The sequence below is a fragment of the Suricata suricatta genome, chromosome 14, assembly GCF_006229205.1.
Source record: "Suricata suricatta isolate VVHF042 chromosome 14, meerkat_22Aug2017_6uvM2_HiC, whole genome shotgun sequence".
Classification (NCBI taxonomy): Eukaryota; Metazoa; Chordata; class Mammalia; order Carnivora; family Herpestidae; genus Suricata; species Suricata suricatta.
The window spans coordinates 18795927-18819263 of record NC_043713.1 but is presented as its reverse complement, the minus strand read 5'-3'; the positions used below and the strand labels follow the sequence as shown (position 1 = coordinate 18819263).

Here is a 23337-nt window from a genome sequence, read left to right as displayed (position 1 = left end):
AATCTTGGCCTGATTGGTAAAATTACAGACTGAGCGAAAGAGACACCAAAATGATAGTTGATAATTAAGAAGAACCAAGACTAAACTTCAAATATCATATGATTAACAACATTCTTTCTTTCTCACTCAAACAGCTTTTATAAAACTCAATTTTTATCCTAAATCTTCATGATGATTTTTTTACTAAAGAACTGAGTCAAATTTTTAACCAGGAAGAAAATTCTCTGGTGTTGGATTTAATCCTTGAAATCAATCAACAAGTCTTTTAAGGTCCTTTAAATCATCACGACATGAAAGGGCTCTTGGGGTTCAAAGCCAAAGAAGTAATCCCTTGTCTTGTGTGTGACTGAAAAGAATGATTGTAAGTAGTGATCTCTGCTCTTAAGTAAATTATAGTGTCATTGCAGAGATAAAATTAAGACAGAAGGCAGTTAGAACAACCAAACAGGATGGCACTCAGTCTATGAGCTCAGAGTAGGACAAAATGATGCAACAATGCAGTCAGTGCTTTGTAGAGAAGGTTGGGTTTGAGGTAGTTGATATCTGAGAGCTATTTATAGTTTTATACAAGAGAGCAACTTGAATGTGGGTTTTTTGAGGTTAAAAGTGTCTTAATCTCTTTGGTAAGCTTAAATACAGGGTGCACATCATGGCATGGTAGGTGCCTAAGAAAAAATTATTTAGTACAAAAATGGAATTTCAATGGTATGGATGATTTATCACAGAGATTGGCGTCAGGAAGAAAAGATGGTAATCTGGTTGAGGAACACCGGTGTACTTGATTGTTTTTGCCAGCCAAAGCCTGAAATAGCTACCAGTATTGGATCAACTCTCAAGACACATTCAGTAGATGCAATCAATTGGTCTTGGACATTGATCAGCATGTTTTCTAAGTGTTTTTAATATCCCAAATAATATAAACTTCAAATTTAATGCAGAGAAATAGATCCCTTTCTTGAATGAAACCATGGAATGATTGTGACTGAGTGTATTTTCATGGGAAGTGGCATGGCAGAAAATCTTGTGGGCACAGGGGTCTGAGCACAGCAAATAACCTGGCCACGCAAGTTCTTTGTGTGTTATTCGCTGGGGAACCTTTGCTAATGTCATTTTCCTGTGCCTCCAGTTCTGTAACTTGAAAACTACAGATAATGATGTCTAGCCAGGTGGATGTTGGTGAGGATATGCATTTACAAAACACAGACTCTGGTTCAGGATAAACCATTCCCAAAGAAGCTCTTCTCACTTTCCTGTCTCTGCCTACAGAATTGAATGAGAGCCTGAGCTTGGGTGAAGGTCCTGGGCTACAAGACTGGGGTGGCACTGGGTGGCGAGCACCAACCCCATGGATGCCATCTGTGTGCAGGCTGGAACGTTAGTCCTGAACGTGAGGGAATTCTACTGGTGAGTGCAGACAGAAAAGTTCTGAGAACTGAGACTTGGTCTTGTGGAAAATCCATTGCTATGAACCAAGAGGCAAAAGGAAAAAATGCGATGGTAAAAAAAAGAATACACACACACACACACACACACATTTACATGCAATGAAAGGCAAAAGAGCAAAAGAGACAATATTGTTGGTCAATAAGATTATTATGTAAGTGCTTTAAATTTTTGCAGAGTTATCTCGTGGTACGTACATTGGTGGGTTAACTAGTAAAAATGAGTCCTAATGAAAGCTTAAAGTGAGCCAGCTGTATTCAGCTAAAAAGGAGTTCGTTTTCTTCATGTGAGCAAAAGGAGCGGGCCTGTTTAATTAAGAAGAAAAATGTTGGGAAAAATTGGGGCATGATTTTATTTCTGCAGTGGTGGAAACAAGTTTTCCAAGTAATTGAAAGCTGATGCTGCGGTACTGTTAGTGGAAGTTTCTAGAGCCTGGGTATTTTCCATAGGTGCTTCCATTCAGCGGCTAGTAGGCTGTTCTCATGGGCAACAGCAGATGGAATAGTGGACTGAAGTCTGGGTAGAGGCTGCTGGCCACGGAGCCCAACTTTTCACTCTGGCTTCTTCCTTTGCTCTCTTTCCCAGTCCTTGGCCCGGGAGCATAGCCGGCTCCCAAGACCCTCGGGTGTCAGGAGGTTGGTTCATCCTTGTCTGGCTTGCACTCCTCCTGAAAATTGCAGTGTAGGCTTCTCCTAGCCCAGGGTACCCCTATGCAGTGCACTAGGGCATCTGCTCAGCTGCCCACTGCCCACATGGGAGCTGTCCATCACTATGGTCACTTCTGAAGTCACTGAGCGATTTGCCAAGCTTCATGGAACAGCAGATAATACAGTTGGATTAGAACACAGGTCTTCATGTTCTTGAGGTTTTTTTCTGCAGACCCGTGATGAGGAGGCAATGTCTCTCTCCCTTCTGCCCCCGCCAGGATGGCATATCATAACTAGGAGAAGAGAGTGTCACTTTGGAGAAACATATTCAAATGGTTCTAAGTGCCAGAGATAATGCTGTTCAGAATCTTCTTCGTTAGTGAAAAAGCAAACGTTGGTACTAATGACCATGGGACATAGTGACCTGAGCTTCAGAGACATGAAAGTGACAACTGAGAAATGGCCTGGATATGCCAGGTACAAAGGAATGGTGACCTTTTTAAAGCCTCGTTTTGCTTCTGCAGTGAACATAGAAGCCAGGTTGCAGGGATTAAGAAAAGAATGGATAAGGAGAAAGTATGAAACAGAGAAGAAAAGGTGTGGCAAGAGACTGAGAGAGAGCATGTGGCAGGAACGCAGCTCTCTCCTGGCAGACTGGATCGGGACCCAGGTCTCTGTCCCCCAGCCTCAGTGGCTCTGTCCCTGTCTTGTAATGCAACGTGTTACTTACAGGTTTATATTAGCAAGGTGAAGGGACTGTATTCTACTATATTAACACATTTAATATATTAGTAGATGTTTGTCTGTCCCTGCGGTAAAGGCATTCCTTTACTCGTATTCTAAGGAAATCCCCCATCCCGCTGTTCTCTGAAACCTTTCCTCCTCCCCACCCCCATCCTGCTGCAGGACTAGACAGCTAGACAGTGAATCACCCAAAACAAAGGCAGAACACATGTGAAAATCTTCTGGCCTTAGTGTAAATGAGAAAGATTTGGATGCATACTTGTTGAGCAAGTTTTTCTTGCCTTCGGAGACTAATCTAGTTCAGAGATTAGATTATAGATCCCCAAGGGCAGGGAAGGAGAGGAAGTGAAGGTATCAGACAAATGGAGAGCAGGCCCACAGGTCTCTACCAGGAAAGGCTCTCTTTGTCCCCCACTCCATTGAGGTCCACGGGAGGGAGTCCACTTAGCACCCTTTATCATTGCCAACTGGTGAGAACCAGCCCCAGCAGCATTTAGCCATAGAGCCAGGTGTGTGGATTTCCCAAGATCCTGCCCAGCCTTGTCTAATTGATAACCACCCCAAGTGGTGGAACCAGAGGTGGTGATAACAAGGAAAGGAATCCCCTCCTCTTTCCAGAGGATCATTAGATGGATCCGGATCAAAGTCTTCCACAGGACAAGGAAAGTCCTATTATGTTGGTGCTTATGAGTTTGTCTTCCCCATTTTATTGGAATATTCTTGAGGGCAAGGACCATCTCTTTTCTTACCTTTGCATACTCCAAACTTGGGATGTTTGGTGAATTAAGGTTTGTTGAATGAATAATGACTGCCTAATGGCTAATAGATGAATGAATAAAGGGAGTGTGTTTAGAAGTGGAAGTCAGGAGAAGTCAAAGAGAGAGAAACAGAGGAGAGGCTTGAGATGTTGGAGGAGGAGGATTATTTGAACTGCAATGGGAAATGACTAGGGAAGGAGAGCATGAAGGGTAAATCCACATTCTTTCACAGCTTGTGAAAAGACAGGACATGATAGATGGTAAGTCTTTGACATGTTGGGATGAAAAAGAAAAAGAGGATTTTTTAATAGCCATAGTTAAATACTAAATTTATTTTCTTCATCGTTGCATTTCTGATCATAATATGTGTCCAGTTGAGTTACCAGGTAATAAATCACCAAGGTGATCTGAGAGTCTATAAAAGATAAAGTCATGGGGTGTTATTTTAAGTCTTTTTCATATTTAGAAAAGCATGTCACGATCGTCATCAGATTATTCTCTTTATGATCTGAAAACAGAATTGTGCCGTACAAGTATGTTCAAAGTGCCAGATATAATTGTGTGTTCTCAGAGCTTCAAGCGGATAAGGATTGATTTATTCACTAATTCTTCACTCTGGTTCCTTTATTCACTCATCTAGAGGCATGAACGAAGCTCCTGTTATGTGTAGACGCTATGAGGGTGCCAAAGATCCAAAGAGGAACACAGGGAGTGTGGCTCCTTTCCAGGGTGTTCACTGTCTAGCAGGGGAGACAGACACACCTAACTGTGAGTTTATGAGTCAGGGTGCTACGCCAGCACTGAAGCCTGAGCACACAAAGGCTGAGTCTGACCCCCGTTACCCTGTCCCGACATCTCTCAACCCAAACTATTGGATCAACTGCTTGCTTCACCCCCCAGGCTGCTCTCTAGATTGTCTATCCAGAACTCCAGACTCCAGCCAGGTTTGGAGCTCTGAAGCCCCACTTGGATCTTTCTAGTCTCTCTCCTAGGAGCTAGATCTGGCCTCCTCCCCAGCAAACATACCTAGACCTTGTGTTCTCCATTGGCCTCTAGCCTGGTACCACTTTGTTTCAACTGTTGCTCAGCCCACATCTGACTGGACGTGGTCTTTCATGCCAGCCCTGGACTACCTGACTACCCCCTTTGACGGCTGCTCTTGGCACTAGGTTGGTCTTCTCTCTCCTCATTGCAGCTCCTTCCTCCTTCCTGCGGTGCCTTGTTTCCAGGGCTGCCAGCCTGTCTCAGGTGAAAGTCGACTCAAGGCAGCCTCTGCCACTAGCTCTGCGAGAGCCCTGAACTGGGATGATCCTTGTGAATATCTCTTGTCCTAGAAACTTCCTTGGGATACCTTGTAGAAGAAGAGAATGAGCTCTTGTTCCTGTCAAGGCTGGCCCAGACCTATCAAGGGGGTCATTTCACCGGGCAGCCGAGAAAGCTGGTGAGGTAAGAAGTGACATGTTACCCTTTTCTTAACTCCATCCTGTGCCCATTTCAGGGAAGTGTAAAGCCGTGGATTAAATAACTTGATAGAATATATGTTGTGTTAGCAGAAGAGATATAAATGGAAGGAAATATTTTTCAATCTCTAGTTTTAATCTCTAGATCATGTTAATACATTTTGGCATGTACTTCTTGGTGCAAGAGGATATTTCATGTGGGATATAACAAGGTTTAAGAAAAAATTTCTTTACATAATATCCCTCCTTAATTTAACTAACCTTTAGAATTACTTTTGTTGCTGAACCAATTTGTCAATTTGCCTCACAATGTTGTATTTCTCTGGGCAAGAATAACTGTTTAAAATATATAAAGACACCAAAAAAAAAAAAAAAAGGGAAAAAAAAACCCAGCCCTCAAACTGTTATATTTTGGAGGCAAGGGAGCTATTTCAAAATCAGAGCACGGCAGTCTTAATTTCCAGCTTTCAAGTCTGTTAAAAAAATAAGTATTTATGTACTTTAAAGTGGGCAAAAATAACTTCTTTATTGTAAACAGGATATCAGTGAAAACTGAAAATTTTGAGCTGATGGAGAAAAGAATCGTGAATCACCAGTTTGTCAAATGTCAACATCAGCTCAAGCAAATTTGGGTTGACTTTTCAGTAGGTTTCTGAGAGCTGGGCTAGCGGAACTCAGCTGGGCTAGCGGAACCCACTAGGTCAGGGGGAGCAGACATAGATATATGCCCCGTTTGGGATAAATGGTATCTTACTGCTAAGATGAGCCTCACACGTTAGCCGGCAATCATTAGGTTGGTGATTTTCCCGATCCCCAGGAGATGCTTGCACAGGGAATAAGTTTCTATGTCGAAGCATTTGACAAGCCTTAGTTCCTGATGTCTCACACCCAAGCCTTACTTTATAGTCACATCTGTTAGTTTAAAGCATTTTTAGTTTATTGAAGAAGGCTTCACAAAGAAAAAACAGATGATGAAAATCTCATCTGTCAAAACTGTTATTAAAACCAGTAACAGTGTGAAATTTTGTTTAAATTGAAAGCATCATTTATTTTTATCAAACATTTTATAAACAATCACATTTGAGAAAGATTTGGGGGACCTGGAGAGCCCTCAACAAAATGCAACTCATTATGTCGCTTTGTCGTTGAATGTGTGGCTCAGAGATGGGCTGGGGCTATTTCCCTCTATCCCCGGGGCGAGACCAGAGAGGTGGAGAGATTACCAGGAGCAGAGCTGCCAGCTTTGAGGAGGAAAATGAGTAGGACAGAGGAGGAGGCCTGAAATGGAGGCTGGAGACCCATGTGGTAGGGGCTGAGGGTGAGGGGGGCACCTCACCTGCCCTCTTCGGATGGATGATGGTGGAGAGACAGTGTGTACCTTGAAGTCCCTTATAGAGCTTGGGAAAAAGAAAGGAAAAGAAAGAAAGGATATTCATGGAAAGAATGAGCAAGGCTTCCTTTCTTTTCTTGTGTGCAGGCAGTTGATTTCATGCTCTGATCTGCTACTGATATCAAAGGGTGCTTCACAGCCAGAAGGAGTAGAAGCCAGCTTTAAAAGGGGAAACAAGATGAACATCAAATCCATTTCGTTGAATCCTCATTCAATCCAGATGTTTGGCAACGTGGAGACAAAACATCCGACACTTTGCTATTGTGTAGACTCAACCTTAAAATATACAAAAGATCCAGTTTCACGATCTCAGCCATGTCTCATACTTCTTTAGCTGCTTAGTATTAGCGGCTTTGGAAAAGAAAATGTGTCTAAGCGAAGTAGACCCATGTAAATCTGGATGATTTGTCCAAGCAGTGACCCTTCTTGTCTTTTCTCTGGGCAATGCTTTGCTTGGTTTTGTCACACTTTGAGATCAACCCCTGGAAGCCAGTAAGGTTTCCATGGTACACAGGCTCTGGAATGGGGTTACACAGAGTGTTCAGGAGGTTTCCAGAGCCTCAGCTTCCCATTCATACTTTTCCTGAAGCTCACTGTTCTAAGGACTTGTCTATTCTCCTTTCTTATCTCCCCCTTGGCAATCCTTCCTGCTCCTACTTGTAGAAGAAAACCTTATCTCTTACTCATCCTGGATCTCACTGGAGAGCAGAGAACTCTCTGTTAGAAAAGAGTTTGTTCCTATATTATTCCTGTAGAAGAAAACCTTATCTCTTACTCATCCTGGATCTCACTGGAGAATACTGCCCCTGGGAAGCAGAGAACTCTCTGTTAGAAAAGAGTTTGTTCCTGTATTTTGAAAGCATATGATGGTGGATATGACATTAGGTTGTGTGTGATTGAGGGGCCTGGTGGGGGAGAGAATGGCACACTTCACAGAGGGAACTGCGCTGGGTTTACTAAAAAAAACCAAACCAAAACAAAACAGTTTACAGGGGCACCTGGGTGGCTCAGTTGGTTGGGCCTCCGCCTCTGGATTCTGGCTCAGGTCATGATTTCACAGTTTCATGAGTTCGAGTCCCATGTTGGGCTCTGCACTGATAGCATAGAGCCTGCTTGGGGGTTCTTCTTTCTCTTTGCACTTGCCCTGATTGCACTCTTTCTGTCTCTCTCAAAAATAAACAATAAAAACAAACAAAAATCAGTTTACAAAGGTGTGGATAGGTTTATGTGAAACCTAATTAGGGTAGGAGAGGAACAGCCAAACCCTGAAGGTGTAAACGGAGAAACATTTACCTTGTCCTGAAGAAAGTGACTTTTCTCTCAGGAGAGAGCTGGTAGCTGTACCCTTTGGTGGAAGACGGAGGCATTCAAGCAGAGAGGTCTTGACCATACTGTCTTTTGGGTGTCCAGGCTCCCAACAGTGCATCCCATTGACTAACCGTAATTTGTTTGTTTGTTTGTTTTAAAATTTTTTAATGTTTACTTTTGAGAGACAGAGAGACAGAGTGCGAGCAGGGGAAGGGCCTAGAGAGGAGTCTGAAGCAGTCTCCAGGCTCTGAGCTGTCAGCACAGGGCCTGACGCGGGGCTCGAACTTCTGAACCGTGAGATCACCACCTGAGCCGAAGTCAGCCACTTAACTGACTGAGCCACCTAGGCTCCCCTGGTTAATCCTAATTTGTTAGAAGTGGTGAGAGTCCTTAATCTTTCACCATTAATGTTGATGACGGTAGGTCTTATATTTTTTGTAGATGTCTTTTCTAGATCAAGGAAATTATTTTCTGTTTATAGTTTTTGAGAGTTTTTATCATGAATTTCTGCTGAATTTTGTTTCATTTACTGATAATCCTGTTTTCACTTACATCCTATTAATAAGGTGCATTCTATCAATTGATTTTGTAAATGTTAAAGTAAACTTCCATTCTTGAAATATACTACACTTGGTCATGAAGTACTATTCTTTTTATGTCTTGCTGATTCTGTTTGCTAGTATTTTAAGAATGTCTGTGGCTATGTTCATAAGGGATTTTTTCCCTTATTTGTCTTTCCTGTAATGTCTATTTCTTGGGTTTGTTTTTTTTAATCAGGGCGATGCTGGTATCATAAAATGAGTTGGACAGTCTTTCCTCTTCCTCTGTTTCTTGAAAGAGTTTCTGTGGGATTGGTATTGGTATTATTTCTTCATTAAATGCTTTAATGAATTATTACTTGATATAGAAATTTGCAGGTATTCTCTTCCTTCTTGAGGGAGGTTTAATAATTAGTGTCTTTCAAGAATTTGTCTTTTTTATTTAAGTTGTCAAATTTGTTGGCATAAAGCTGTTGATATATTTATTATTTTTCATGGTTTATAATATCTGTAGTAATGCTCCCTTTTTCATTCCTGATATTAATAATTTGTGACTTCTCTATTTTTTTGTCCTGATAAATCTAGTTAGTAGTTTACCATTTTACTAATCTTTTCAAATAACAGACTTTTGGGCTTATTGATTTTTTCCATTATTTGCCAGTTTTCTATTTTATTTTTTGTTTTTAGCTGTATTATTGTCTTTCTTATTTTATTTTATGTTGAATTTGCTCTTTTTTATCTTCTTCAGGTAGAAGCTGAAGAAGAGTGATTTGAGATTTTTATTTTAAAAGAAACATTTAAATCTGTAAATTTCCCCCAAATACTGCTTTAGCCACTTCCCATAAATTTGGACATGTATTCCTCCTTCCTCTGCCTTTTGTTCTACTTAGGTCCTCAACACATTGGATGATGCCCACTCACATTGGGAAGGGCAGTCTGCTTTACTGAAATCACTATTTCAAATGATAATCTCATTCAAAAACACCCTCACAGACATACCCAGGAATAGTTTGATATCGTCATCCTCAGGCCAGTCAGGTTGACATGCAAAACTAACCAGAGGGATTCTGTCTTTTTGATTAATTATTCTCTATATCATTATTTAATATTCCCTTTTATACTTGGGAATGTTACTGTTTTGAAGTCTAATTAGTCTGATGTTAATATAGCCATTCCAGTTTTCTTAAGATTAGTATGTGCTTGGTGTATCTTTCCATCTTGTTACTTTTAGTTAGCTTTATACTTAAAGTGAGTTTCTTGTTGACAATACAGAGTTAAGTCTTGATTTTTCATTCATTTCAGCAACCTGTGCCTTTGAATTGGAGAATTTAGACCATTTACTTTTAATGTGAATATTGACCTGGCCATGTTAAATTTTACAACTTGCTGTTTATTTCTATGTATTCCATCTGTTTTTTTAAATCATTTTTCCCTTCTTACCTGTCTTATTTTGCTAATTTTAAAAAATGTTCTCCTTTATTTTTACTACTGGCTTATAAGTGGGGGGTAACTCTAGCATCTGCAATACACATCTTTCACTTATCATAGTCTACTGTTTATACTACTTCATATATAATGCAACAATCTTACAATAGTATACTTCTGTCCCCCACCCTTTATCTTTTGTGCCTATTATTTCTTCCTGTGTTATAAACCCAAGTGTGAGTTTTGTTGGCTTTCAATTGTCCATTAATGTTAAAAAGGGAAAAAAACAAAAAAGAAATAGGAAAAATATTTCTGTGTATTTCTCCACAAATTTAGCATTTTTCCTGTTCTTTATTTCTTTGAGTACAGTCAGTTTCCATCTGGGATCATTTACCTTCTGCCTGAAGAACTTCCTTTATTTTTGTAGTGAAGTTCTGCTGGTAAAATATTTTATCAATTTTCGTTTGTCTTTAAGACAATACGTTCACCATTATTTCTAAAATATATTGTGCTCTGTAGTGTATTCTAAGTTGATAGTTTTTTTTTTTTCAATACATAAACTGGTTTCTGCTTCACATAGTTTCTGATGGGAAATCTTTTGACAGTTTATCTTTCCTTTTTTTATAATGTGGATTTTTTTTCTGTTATTACTTTTAAGATGTTCCTCTTTTCATTGTTTTTCAGTGAATTTGATTGTGTCTTGGCCCCTTCCCCCTCCTTGCCCACACTTCTTAGAGTTATTTGACATTCTTGGAGCCTGTGGGTTTATAGTTTTCACTAAATTTGGGAATATTTTGGGGGTGTCTGGGTGGCTCAGTTGGATAAGCATCCAATCCTTGATCAGCTCAAGTCATGATCTCATAGTTCATGAGTTTGGGCTCTGGGTTGGGCTCTGTGGTGATAGTGTAGTGCCCACTTCTCTCTCTCTCTCTCTCTCTCTCTCTCTCTCTCTCAAGATAAGTAAATAAACTTAAAAAATAAATAAATTTGGAAATTTTTGCCATTTTTTCTTTAAATATATATTTTTGGACACCTCATTTAATTTGCCTTCTGAGACTCCAATTACACCTATGTTATATAGATTGATATTTTTACTCAGGTCAATGAGATGTTTTTGCTTTTTGTTTTCCTTTTCTTCCTCTGTGCTTTATTTGGACAGTTTATTGTATTATTATTATTATTGTGTCATTGTTACTATGTTTTTAGAGAGAGAGAGTGTGTGTGTGAATAGGGGAGAGGGGCAGAGAAGGGAGAGAGAGAGAGAGAGAGAGAGAGAGAGAGAGAGAGAGAGAGGTAAACAGAGAGAGGATCCCATGACTCTGGGACCATGACCTGAGCTGAAATCAAGAGCTGAAATCAGACACTTAACTGACTGAACCACCCAGGTGCCTCTAGAATATTTTATATTGTTATAGAGGTCACGATTTTCTTATTCTAAAGTGTCTAACCTGTCAATCTCATTCATTGAATTTTTCATTGCTGATTTTGTATTTTTTTTTAATCTCTGGAAGTTATAGTTCTTTTTTTTGTACCTTTCATTTCTTTTCTTATGTACATGTTTTTCTTCAAATTCTTGAGCCTATTTTGTACATTTATATTAGTTGTTTTAATCTCCATATTTGTTAATTCCATTACCTGTGTTATTTCTGGGTATATTTCTAATGGCTAGATTTTCCTCTGGTATGTACCATATCACATTTTCCTGTTTTTTCACATATCATAATATTTGATTTGATGAAAGACATTGTGAATTTATACTTCTGACTACTGGATTTTGTTGCATTCCTTTAAAGAATGTTAGAATTTGTTCTGTCAGATAGCTAAGTTTCTTGTAGTTTAGTTGGATCATTTTAAGGCTATAAAAATTTTTAGAGCAGATCTAAGTTAGTCTATACTCTAGGACAAATTTAGGCTCATTTTTAAGGTATGTTCCTTTTTGAATCTCTACTGAAGTGTACATTTCCTGATATATCTCACCTCTAACCAGTGGGAAATAAAATTATTCCTGTCCCTATTCAGTCTTTTGTTAAATGTTTATTTATATTTGAGAGAGAGACAGAGTGTGAGCAGGTGAGAGGCAGAGGGAGAGGAGACAGAGAATTTGATGCAGGTTCTGGGCTCTGAGCTATCAGCCCAGAGCCCAACACAGAGCTCAAACCCATGAACTGTGAGATTATGAACTGAGTTGATGTCAGATGCTTAATCGCCTGAGCCACTCAGATATCCCGAATTTTTTTTTTTTATAACTCTTTGGTAATTGTACTTTCTCCCAGAAATTTTCTTGTTCGAATTTGTAGAGTTTTACCCTGTATGTACATACACTGGTATTCAGCCAAAGACTCAAAAAAACTTCTATTCAAATTTCTGGAGCCTTTTCTCTGATAGCCTATCTTGCATATTTTAGCTACATCTGCCACTCTGAACTGTAATTTCTATCTCTTCTACTCACCAATGCTTGAGTTTTCCCACTCTGGGTCTGATGTTTACAAATTACTTCAAGGCAGAATGCCAATGCAAGTGAAAGACTCACCTAATTCTCTCTCTCTCTCTCTCTCTCTCTCTCTCTTTCAGAGATTACAGTCATGTGCTGCCAGTTAATACCTGAAGACAGTTGTTTCGTATATTTTGTTTAGTTTTCTATTTGTTTATGGCAGGCAGAAAGATAAGTCTGGGCCCTGTTACTTCCTTTAGAAATCAAAGTCCTTGTGTCAATTTTGATTCTTCGCTTTCTCCCCGCCCCCCTTCTTTCTGCATCCATGTTGTTTCTATTCCCTCCCAGATCCTATCACTGTGATCTCTCACAAGTCACCTCCTCCCCATTGCCATGGCTTTCCTTCAGTCCATAGTTACCTGCCTCCAGAATAATGACAAAAATCTTTTATCTGGTCTTCCTACTTCTAGACTCCTTCCCCCCAGGCTAGCCAGTTCACTCTATCTACCAGAATGATCAGCTTAAAATTCTTCCAAATGTGATTTAAAAATCTCTTTAAAATCTTCAGTGGCTGTATCTTGGTATCAGAGTAATTAAACACTTTTTCATATTGACATTAAAACAACTTTATGCTCTTCTCTTTTGCTTTCCTCTGTCCTCTGTCCTTTCCCTCTCCTTCTTGTCTAATCTTTCTATTATATTTTTCTCTTCCTTACATATTAAAATTCTTCCTATATTTATGACCAAAGTTCATGTCTTTTGCAATGCTCTCCTTAATCTCATTTCTTAAAGTATCTCTTCCTTCTCTGAATTCTGAGTATAAATTGTTCATACTTCTCATGGCACTAAATTGTATTTTTATTATTGAGGTATAATTATATACAATGTTATATTAGTTTCAGCTGTATAACACCTTGATTCGATAATTCTATACATCACTCAGTGTTCATGATAAGTATAGTCACCATCTGCCACCAGACATTATTTCAGTATTATTGACTATAATCCCTCTCTGTACTTTTTATCTCTGTGACTTATTGATTTTATAACTGGAAGTTTGTACCTTTTAATACTTTCTATGTATTCACCCTTCTGGCAACTACCAGTTCATTCTCTTATTTAAGAGGTTGGTTTTTTGGTTTCTTTGTTTGTTTGTTCATTGGTTTTGTTTTTAACATATAAGTGAAATCATATGGTATTTGTATTTCTCTGACTTATCTAACTTAGCATAATACCCTCTAAGTCTATCCACACTGTTGCAAATTGCAAGATTTCATTCTTTTTTATGACTGAGTAACATTACATTATATGAACAATAACAAAAAAGTTATATGACACTTTTTTAATTCATGTATCAATGACACTTGGGTTTGCTTCCATTTGGATCTTGGTTATTGTAAACAATGCTGCAATAAAATAGAAGTATACATATCCTTTCAAATTAGTGTTCTTGGGGTTTTTTTTTTGGGTAAATACCAAGTAGTGGAATTATTGTAATGTATGTTTATTTCCATTTTTAATTGTTTGAGGAAACTCCATGCTGTTTTCCATAATAGTCACACCAATTTGCATTCCCACCAACAGTGCACAACAATGCCTTTTCCCCACATCTTCCCCAACACTTATTTCTTGTCTTTTTGATAGTAGTCATTCTGACTGATCTGAAGTGATATCTTATTGTGGTTTTGATTTACATTCCCTGATGATTAGTGATGCTGAACATTATTTCATGTGTCTGTTGTCCATCTATATGTCTTCTTTCCAAAATATCTGTTCAGGTCCTTTGCTTATTTTAAATCAGATTGTTTGGGATTTTTGATGTTGAGTTGTGTAAGTTCTTTATATATTAGGATACTAAACTTTTATCAGATATGTAATTTGAAAATATCTTCTATTCACTAGGTCTCCTTTTTGCTTTGTTAATGGTTTCTTTTGCTGTGCAGAAGCTTTTTATATTGGTATTTTTTCTTTTTGGCATGCTGCAACTTTGCTGAATTCACTTATTAGTTCTAACAGTTTTTTGGTGGAGTCTTTGGGGTTTTCTCTTCTTATGGTGCTTTTTACTTTGTGTACCTTTATCAAAATTCTTTATGAATAAGTGTTATAGCTATCTAATGTTGATGATACATACTGTGATTTTTTTCTACATTTAATCTCCTATAACAAATGATGGCAGTGGGTTTCATTGATGTGGTGCCTATTAAAGTGTTTCTGAAGAAACTATTGCCTGTATGAACATCTCGACATTTAAGAATTATCTTTCCTTTGGGTTCGCTGCCTTGACTCCAGAACAGTAGTCTCACATTGACCACTCACCAGAGATAAGATTTAAAAGCAATTCTTCTGTATCACAGTCTACATCATATCATTATTACGGATTGATATCACATATAGTATCTAATTTGACATGTTACAGACAAATACTATTGTCTCTTGATAGATAGTGTCTCTCATTTTCAAATACTTTGTCTCTTGATAGTGTCTCTCATTTTCAAATACTATTGTCTCTCATTTACTTATTTTCAGATGTATATGTTCCTTTTTTTACTAGGTTATGAGTTCTATACAAATAAGGCCTTTATCTGCTCTTTAATATAGCCTTTGTATACACAATTAGAGGTAATATAATATAACTCAAAGTTATTTTCTGAGACATACACACATTTTGGTTTACTGAGCATGGGCAATCATATTAAGGACATAAATAAATAAATTAATTAAATGCTTGCCTTTAGTTAGTGCTCAATATGTATGTGTTACATACAAAAATTGAATGTGAAAATACTATTTAATGACTATTACTTGCTTAATGTTAGAAAATAATATTAGGATATTAGCTCTAATATGTATAGTTCATATCTGATAGTCAAAGATACTTTGGTTTTACTGTTTCAAATTATGAGGATTCAATTATTTTCTCTAGAAAATGCTTGTTTCTCTCAACCTCATTATCAAAACACTTTCTGCATACTTTGCTTAAAATTACCTTTTCTTCATTTTAATTATACAACTCCAAATCACTTTTCCTCATTGCTATTTGATAATTATAAGCAAAGGAGCAAATATAAGAATGAGAAGTACGTGAGCAATGCAGTCATGCATTTGTTCTTCTTTCTGTTGATAGCACTGACTTCATTGAGATGAAGTGTATTTAATTTCAATTCACTGAATGACCACCTTCATAATTTGAGTTCATTCCCATTTCAAGCTGATTTCTTTTTAAGTTTGATTCAATATACATAATTTTTCTTTACACATACATGTTTATGTTCCTTTGACCTCGTTTTTATCTAGGGAAGGGGGGTAGGAAATTAACATTCATTTTGTATCTCCTTTGACACAGCCTATTTTTGGCACTTGACATGTATTATCTCATTCAATCCTCTCCACAATGCTGAGAAACCAGAATTATTATTCTCATTTTACAGATGAAAAATAGATGGCTAGAAACCAACATGCCCAAGATTGTTTAATTAGGAAATGACAGAACCAGAATTAAACAAAAGCATCCTCTCCCCCCGCCCCCTTTATTTTTAATGATCTTACATTGTTTATTTTCAGGCAAAGATTTTGTAGAGAAAACCTCAGAGGCCACTAGAAAGTTAATAATCTTTTAAAAAATCATATCAGTTTATCTGTAGTGTGTGTGTGAAGTCCATGTGTTAAAAATGCTTATCAGAATATCACACCTGAACTTGCTGCACTTTAGAATTTTGTGATGTCTCCCTACTTGCTCAAGAATGAGAGCAGGCTTCCAAGAGAAACATTCCAAAACCACATTGTGAAATTGTTTCTTTTTGTGTGGGCTCTCAATTTTTTTCAAGACAGTGATAAATTGATCTTAAAAGCCCATCGAGATTAAACTAGGTGGAAACCATCTATGTTTTTACCATCACCCACGAGTGTGTTAGGTTCTGGGTGACAATAATGGAGAAGGTGACCACATTCATTACCAGTCTTAACAATTTGGTTTCATCCAACATGCTGCAGGTTTCCCCAGGAGTCTTGCTTAATTGAGTTGTAACTTACCCCTTTTGGAATTATTAGAATTCTAAGCATCCCAATGAGAGACTGTAAATTGTGTATTATGATGATACTTACGGTTGCTGTTATCTTAGTGACAACACTGTTACAAGTGTAATGCAGTGTAGAAGCATTGGAGTCTGCTCTGGGAAACGTAAATGATAATCTCAGACAATCTATACGAGCGAGGTCAAATCGCTTAACCAGCCCCTAGTCTTGGCTTTCTCCTCCATAAAATAAAGGTGTTGAACAACAAAATTACCAGTGAAATTTCCTTTATTAAACGATTTTCCCCACAAGGGAAAAAAGTAACAATTGAATGAATATATATATATATCCATGTATCTGTCTGTATCTACATCTATCTCTGCATCTCCACCTATATATCTGTGATAGAAAAGGAAATACAGTAAAAACATTTGTCCCATTCCAGTCTCCTAGCCCTTTTCCTTAGATGCAACTGTTATGAACAGATTTTGTGCATGTTGAAATACGTTTTCTATGCCTATACAACCAGGTGTGCAGGTATATGTGTGTGATATGCAACTTTTTAGCCCAAATGGGAAAATACTATACATACCGTTCAGTTGAATTTTATAAAATGGCATACATCTTGGAGTTATTTTTTATATTACTGTATTTAGATCTACCACATTATTTTTTTTCAAGATTCTCTTTTTAATTTTTATTTATTTTGAGGGGGCGGGGAGAGAGAAACAGAGTGAGAATGAATGAGAATGAGGGGGAAGGGACAGAGAGAATCTGAAGCAGGCTCCACGCTGTCAGCGCAGAGCCCGACATGGGGCTTGAACCCAAAAACTGTGAGATCATGACCTGAGCCGAAATCAAGAGTCAGTCACTCAACTGACTGAGCCATCCAGGTACCCCAGATCTACCAAAGTATTTTTAATCACTGCGTAATATATCTTTGTATGGATACCCCATGGTTTATTCAGTCAGTTTTCTGTTGATGGAAATTCAGTTTGTCACAATAACAATAGTCATATGTATGATACTCCAAGTATATGTAAGCAAAAAATGCATTGAATGGATTCCTAGAAACAAAATCAGGGGACAAAATTAATTTAAAACATAACTTTAGGATAACACACGACTGATTTTTTTTACCATGTAATTAAAAATTATATGAACATAAAAAGTCAAGCAATAAACAAAAGTGGAAAGAAGAAAGCAAAAATCATTCATAACCATCATGAAATCACCATTTATTGCATCAGGTAAATACCATAACAGACATCTATTAGTGCTTATGTGGAAAGAAAGCTAGATAGATAAAGTTTCATTAAAAAGGACCATGATATATATGCTAATTTAAAAAGTATTTTACATTCAACTTCTATTTGGATCTCTCAGAATAAAAAGAAATGAGGTAAAACTGAAGTAATCGCTAAAGTTTAGGTAAATGTTTTATCACTGCAAGAGATAATAGTTTCTAAAAGCTGCTTATAAATTCAAAAAGAAGATTCCAAAAATACTGAGTATGGAACCTACCCTTACACGATAGTCCAGTTTGCTTCCCCAGAGATGCCCACCTCCGAATTTAACTTTGTTGTTGTTCTTAAGGTCTAGAAACTCTACAGTTTAGTCTGTAATCATCACTACATCAGGTTTTTTGGTCATATTTTTACATTTAATGAATCCAGGACCAATTATATTTTAAAATCCATGGCCTATCTCCCTCTCTCTCTGACCCTCTCCTGCTCTTGCTGTCTCTCTCTCTGTCTCTCAAAAAAAAAAAAAAAACATAAAAAAGGGGTGCCTGGGTGGCTCAGTCGGTTGAGCGTCTGGCTCTGGCTCAGGTCATGATCTCGTGGTTTGTGGGTTTGAGCCCCACGTCGGGCTCTCTGCTGACAGCTCAGAGCCTGGAGCCTGCTTCAGATTCTGTGTCTTTCTCTCTGACCCTCTGCTGCTCGTGCAAGCGCACGCTCTCTCTCTGTCTCTCAAAAACAAACAAACAAAACAAAATCTGTGGCTTTTTTAGTTTTGAGTTTTGATTTTGAATTTTAATTACCCGTATTTAATGGACATTATTTTTTCAAGAAGGTGTCAAATTACTATTTTTCTAGGTATTTGGGAACATAATTCAGTTGTTTTTATAGAAAAGGGACAAATTGCCCAAGTGTAGTATGCTTGGGTCCCATTTTCCTTTAGAATTTCCTAGACTCTACTGTCTTTCATTTTTTAAATTTATTTTTACTTATTTATTTCTTTAGTTATTGCCTTTTAAAGTTTATTTACTTAGAGACATAGAGGGAAGGAGAGCTGGAGGGGCAGAGAGAGGGGGAGAAAGAGAATCCCGAGCAGGCTCCACTCTGCCAGCCCAGATGGGGGTTCGAACCCTCAAACAGTGAGATCATGACTGAGTCGGATGCTTAACCGACTGAGCCACCCAAGCACCCCTCTACTGTCTTTTAAAAAAGAGAGTTGCCGTGGAAATTGTCTGGTCCCCCCTTTCCTTCCCACTTTGAACATGACTTGCTTTTGCTGTACAGATGTCTGGAGACTTATTTTTTCACATTAAAATAAAAATTTAATTTAAATATGTCTTGATATTTCTTCTGTCAGAATTTCTTGGAATATGGTGTACATTTCTGATCTGCACATTTACTTCTTCCTTAAATCCAAGAGCATTTTAAAGTATTGTGTTCTCTAATTCTTTTCTCTTTCATTTGTAAACATTTTCTAATTCGACATTAATCATTTTATGTTGATATTTTTCTTGGTTCTTCATATCTATTTTCTTCTCTCTGATCTCCATTTCATCTGTGGTTTTTCCTACCAGCAATTTGATTTCCAGACATGTGGATTTTTCCCTTGCTGTTTCTAACATTTCTGTTAAATCTGTAATGCTATTTTTTGGTTCTCTATTTTCTCCACTCTGTGAGATCCCTTTACTTTTTATTTTGTATGTTTCATTATCCACCCCCCCCCCCCAGCTCTTACTAAAATTAATTCATGTTATTATTAGGTTCTCTTCTTCCTTTCATTGTGTTTTATTCCACATGGAGTTTTAAATGTCTTTTATTAAATTTAAATGACCCATTCACTCTACTTACTAGAATTGGTGCCTGCCTTTTTCCATTACTGAAATTCTGCAGGGCCTGGGAGGAGCCTCCGCTATCATTAGTTTTTGTTCCTGCCATTTCCCCAGGCTGTTTATTCATCCACTCAATATGCTTCTCTCTAAATTGGGGAATATTTGTGAGAGTAAAACACAATTTTTCTCTTTTTACATTTTTCTCCAGTTCTATTTCTGGGCAGTAAAAGTACGGTGGCGAGTAATGAAGAACAGCATTAACATCTTTTATTTATTTCATTGGCTACAGCATTTTCAAGATTACTGTATGAAGTTGTTACTCCTTTCTTTGGTTATTCACTGCTGATACAGTTTGTGTTTCATTTTTTTAAGTCTTGCTTTGAGAGTTTTTATTGCTCATTATGTTAATCTTTGGGAGGGGTATATTAATTGCCTTTTACATAGAAATATTCTCCACTATAAATACTCTCCAAAATGGTAGCACCAATGTACACTCTGCCAGAAAAGACCATGGAAACCCAAACTAGTAAACTTGTTAATCTTTGCCAAGTAGATATGTAACAATGTTATTTTATTGTTTTAACGTATCGCTCTTATGAACATGTTTAGGTGGAAACATTTTCTTATTGATTTTTAAGAGTTCTTTATTTATTATGTGAAATGGCTTTTTACAAGTATTTTCTTCGATTGATCATGTTTTCTTTTGGCTTTGATTATGATGTTTTTGTTTGTATTCATTTCTAATTTTCATGGAGCCAAATGATATATATTTTCCTTATATTTCTGACTTTTGTGACTTGCTCAGAGAGGCCTTCCTCAGTACTGGATTTAAAAAACATATTTCCTGGAGCTGAAAAAAATAGTCTTGGTCCTCCCAACCCCAGTACACACACACACACACACACACACACACACACACACACATACGTAAGCTTGAGGCCATGAGCAAGGGGCTAGCGTGCCTGTTTTAAAGGCTTTCCCTGGCTAGGACTCACTGGACCTTGACAGCCTCTCCCCTGCTTCCCTAATGTCACGTGCTCTGGCTGTGAAGTGATTCTTCACAAATAGGAAAGTAGCAAATGTTTTTGGGGGGGAAGGCTCTTTGAGGCATTTATTTTTTTTAAAAAGTTGTGTTTCCACATCAGGACTTCATAACACAGATTTATAAAGGACAATTTATTCTCACTCTTAAGAGAAAAAGGGCAAAATATAACATCCCTTCTTGGAGACCCCAGTGGAGATCAGAAAAGGGAGGGACCAGTCTTTTAACCAGAAAACAAAATATGCCTTCATGATATTAAAAAAACACTTGGTGAAGGGCATGAAGCACGAAGGGGTTAGTGCTGGATTGGAAGCCAAACATATCAAAGGAACTAGGAAGGGAAGAAGGGAGGGAAATGAATATTTAGTAGAACCTTATTGTCAGCGTTATCTCAGAAACACATTTTATCAAAGAAAAAAAAAAGGCCGGTTAAATTATTACAGACATGTGCCATCCCATCTTCCGAAGTGGTTGTATTAGAATATCCTATTGTTATCGAGGATGTTCTGTAGACAGGATATCTTTTCTGTTCAACATGATAAGGTGGAGAACATGTAGCCAAGTGAAATTATCCAAGTGGCAGAACATTCGCTTATAAAATAATTTATAGTTCACCATAAATGTTGTGAAATCTGGGACTTGTACAATGCTGAGTTATGAATTCAGCCCTTGTTAATGTTTCCTTTGCAATATGTGGTGGGAAACAGCTATTAAAAATACTAGCGTCACTATTTATTCAGATTCCACATCACCAGAATAAATTGCCTGAGAGGAAACATCTTGTTCGTAATGATTTGGAATACAGAGCTTAAAGTTTCATGCGCTGAATGTTTCACTTTATAATAAGGAAGCATTCATAATATATGTGTGATATTTGTTAGTGCTAAAGATACAGCTAAATGTTTCATGAAAGAGCTATTGTGCACTTGATTTTACAATAAACAGTTAAAACTCCTGGAGAAGATTTGAGGCAAGTGGCATGTTTGCTTAGATTTAGCAAAGAGAAATACTGTAAATAATTCACGGGGTGTAATTTGACTCGATACTTTCCCTGGCTTGTGAGGTATATGGACCTACTCTTTTCTTCCGGTAGCGGTTCCTTTTGGCTTGTTTGCAATTCAGCTTTGGGGTCCACTGGAAAATAAGTTTGGATGATATACTGATGGAAATGTCCGTGATGGATCAGAGAGAATCTTTGGCCTCTTCTCTACATAATCTCAGAGGCCTTCAGATAAACTACCTGCTATCTTCTTTGAGAAAGACACTGCAAAAGAAGGAAGGCAGGAGGGCTGAACTCAAATGCACCCATTCATTCCTACTGTTCCATGGCAAAGGTCTCTGCCTCTAACTTCTTCCTCCAAGAAACCAAAAATAATTAGGTGAGAAGTTTAAAGTGAGGCCAAAATAAAATACAAGAATCTGGGGACTTAGGGCCCTTATCCCATGGTGTCTGAGTAGTCGTGCATTCCTAACTTGAACTGTCATGCTCAGCTCCTTCTCTAGGTGTTTGTGTAAGGCTCTGTGTCTCTTTTCCTAGGAATTATGCTCAGGCGACATCAAGTTCCAAAGAATGTCAGGGGCAGCTTGAAGGGAAGGTGGAGAAAAATGGATAATGGAGAAAATCCAACCATCTTTCATAGTGATATTGAGGGCTTCCTTTGAAAACAATTCCTGGCTAATTTCCTTGCCTTGTTTTTACTTAAGTTATAGGGGCCTAAATATGTATTTCCGTTTTTAGGGATTATCAAACTATAATGAGGTCCTTGGTTATTTCCTTTCTTTGATTTGCTATTGATACTTCTTTAGAATGCAGCAAAGCAAATATTATTTTAGAAGTGGCTAGAGATAACTGACTCACTAAGTACAATTTGAGTCTGCAGATGTTTTTTCTTTCAAGTAGGAGTTGTGCTGAAGCAGGCTTCTGAGAGGTGATTACCAGGCCTTATTCTTTTTCCCTTCACGCCATTCCCCACACCACAAGCCACTTGGAAGGAAAAATAGCCCCCAAGACTTCAAGAAAGAAATAGCCTCAACTGAATGATAAATCTCCTTAAATCAGAGAAGACATCTATAGAAAGACATCTATATCAAGAGTACTAAAGCTTTAAAATAAGGAGGGAGTGGTGCATAAATCCTTTTTTTATCTGCCTTCATGTGTCTGAGGTGGAGAAAAGAGTACTGAAAACATGTTTCCTCAATGAACACCCTATAGATAGGATGCATTTATCAAAAGCTCTGGGAGCCAGGAGATGTGAATTCTGGTCTTGGCTCCAACACCAATTAGCTAGTGAAATTGGCCCCTTTCCCCTTCGATTTCCTTATGCATAAGCTGATGAAGCTGGTGAGAAGTGATTCTAAAATCCCTTCCAGCTTTAATCTCTGCTTGTTCAAGCCGAGTGTTTCCTGAGTGGTGACCTGAGACCTGTCAGGCTAGAGTTGAACTACCAGGTTCCAGTGGAAGAAAATTTGCTCCTTGTATTGTGACCGTAGGAAGTGTTCTCTTCAACAGGAACCTGTTGAGAAGGACAGATCCTGAGGATGGAAGTCTAGTGAGTGGGTGTGTGGGGGCAGCGGAGGCTAGGAGTTTATCTAAAAACAGAGCCTGGAAGAGGAATAGTTATTAACTCTGGATCCTCCATTGTCAACTAATATGCCATCTTGGATGCCTGTATGACTCTCTGATAGGCTGAGGACTTCAGGAAGTGCAGACTCTTCAGGGTGCTATGATGCACCCTCAGGGACCCGTGCTATTTCAGTTACTGCCAATGACTGATGCATAGGAGCACATGTACCCCAATGTTCATAGCAGCAATGTCAACAACAGCCAAAACATGGAAAAAGCCTAAATGTCCATCACCTGATGAGTGGATCAAGAAGATGTGGTAATATATACACAATGGAATACTACATGGCAATGAGAAAGAATGAAATCTGGCCATTTGTAGGAAAGTGGATGGACCTCAAGGGTGTCATGCTAAGCGAAAAGTCAGGCAGAGAAGGACAGAAACCATATGTTTGCACTCATAGGTCTAACAGGAAAACAGGAGAAATATAATGGAGGACCAGGGG

The 23337-nt window shown here is 38.0% G+C and overlaps 1 long non-coding RNA gene across 2 annotated transcripts in view; it reads left to right on the top strand.

The window, feature by feature from the left end:
• The first annotated feature begins 574 nt into the window (after positions 1 to 574).
• LOC115277925 overlaps positions 575 to 23337 on the top strand; it is a 75463-nt gene continuing 52700 nt past the window's right edge. Inside the window, exons 1-4 of one of the 2 annotated variants that reach the window (XR_003902597.1) lie at positions 575 to 623; positions 1267 to 1404; positions 4927 to 5038; positions 6530 to 6733. This is a non-coding gene — a long non-coding RNA (uncharacterized LOC115277925). Of the gene's footprint in view, positions 624 to 1266; positions 1405 to 4926; positions 5039 to 6529; positions 6734 to 23337 lie in introns of those variants that run through there. The other variant, XR_003902596.1, reaches the window with a different exon arrangement.